At 38.1% G+C, this 1,743-nt stretch overlaps 1 long non-coding RNA gene across 1 annotated transcript in view; it reads right to left on the bottom strand.

The window, feature by feature from the left end:
• Positions 1 to 1,593: 1,593 nt before the first annotated feature.
• LOC111089699 overlaps positions 1,594 to 1,743 on the bottom strand; it is a 1,314-nt gene continuing 1,164 nt past the window's right edge. The window contains exon 2 of the long non-coding RNA XR_002613925.1: positions 1,594 to 1,728. This is a non-coding gene — a long non-coding RNA (uncharacterized LOC111089699). The remainder of the gene's footprint in view (positions 1,729 to 1,743) is intronic.

Below are 1,743 nucleotides of genomic sequence, written 5' to 3'. Positions count from 1 at the left end.
TGTGTGCCAATCATATAGCTTGTTCTAATAACTATAAACCGTTGTGTGCCAATCATATAGCTTGTTCTAATAACTATAAACCGCTGTGTGCCAATCATATAGTTACAAAATAGTTTGTTTTCCTCTGTCATACGAAACAGGTTTAGACGTTACATTTGTACAAACATCTTGACATGTTGTATCTGTACGGTAGAGCGATTTGTGTGTGTGTCTGTAGTTCCGTGAACATTTATTATGAAACATTGAGAGACTTAAAACACGCCTTACTTTTACCATTTTCTTATTTTTTTACGGGTCTGAATTTCCCCGTCTGTTACTACCGGCAAGTGACACGCACGCACGCCGTCCCGCCATCCACGTGAAGCCCATGGACAAAATGGTGCGAGTACATATATTAAATGAAGACACCAAATATTTAGTTTTGTACTATTTAATGAAAATAGTGGAACTGATGGCACATACTTTGGACAAGCAGCCGATTACGAGAACCGAATGTGCCATATGAGGCCTGGATCAACAACGTTGTTATCACATTAATGTTAAAGGAACACAATGAAAGGCTGCTTCTGCAACTCACATATCGGAACGTGCCATACGAGATCTAACACAGCCCTGTTGCCCTCGTATGTTAAGCCAGGGCAATGGCAGGTTGTTGTTGTTGCAAATCGGCGAAGACATGAACGTGGCATGAGAGGCCTAGCGCAACCACACGAAACAACTGTTATGTATCTGATCGTTTGTTAATTTCCGGTATAAATTCTTTCCGAGGAACTTCAGCGATACAAGTCCTTTCTTAATTAAAGCAAGTTTATTCTTTCTCAATACAACTTTGTAATACACAGAATTTTCACAGTCACTTTAAACTTAACAACCTTTATAACACCCGCTATAAATCACAGTGATTCACACACTTTTCTTACGGTTCCTACTGTTCGCTTGACTCAATTATCTCTATCTTCAATCTATCTGCATATCTGTCTATCTATATCTCTTCAATCTATCTGCCCGATCGCGCTGATTTTTCTCGCCAGGCTTATATACTCAAAAAAGAGGGCGCCTCGAACAAACTAGAGTTGCCAGGAAAATTCATGATACTTCTAGAAACTCCAGCGCGCATGCTCCCAGCGTCGCGTGACTTCCGCTGTCGTAACACAACATTGTAATAAGTGAGAAATTAAACCAAGATAATAACATATTGTTGCTGTAACTCGACAAAAACTCCTACTAGACTGGAGCTTACCAACATTGTTGACTTCCACTTTTGAAAATACGAAATAATTCTTTGAAATATTAGTGAAATATAGAAACTTTTATCTTCGGGAGGTGACACATTAGGGTTAAATCATCCAAGCTATTTGGAAACTGGATTCACATAATTTTAATTCAGAAAAAGAGACTTAAACACAATGTGAAAAATATAGCAGCCAAGGATTCGCTAGGAAAAATGTCTTTACTAACCTAGCCGTTGAAATCTAATCATTTAATGAATCCCAGCTTTGTGCACTCACTTGTCTTCTTTACTAACCTAGACGTTAAAATCTATAATCATTTAATGAATCCCAGCTTTGTGCACTCACGTGTCTTCCTTACTAACCTAGACGTTAAAATATAATCATTTAATGAATCCCAGCTTTGTGCACTCATGTGTCTTCCTTACTAACCTAGACGTTAAAATATAATCATTTAATGAATCCCAGCTTTGTGCACTCATGTGTCTTCCTTACTAACCTAGCCGTTAAAATA

This window comes from Limulus polyphemus, unplaced genomic scaffold (genome assembly GCF_000517525.1).
Source record: "Limulus polyphemus unplaced genomic scaffold, Limulus_polyphemus-2.1.2 Scaffold7079, whole genome shotgun sequence".
Classification (NCBI taxonomy): Eukaryota; Metazoa; Arthropoda; class Merostomata; order Xiphosura; family Limulidae; genus Limulus; species Limulus polyphemus.
Note: the sequence above shows the minus strand (reverse complement) of the source record. Positions and strands in the feature narration are given on the sequence as shown.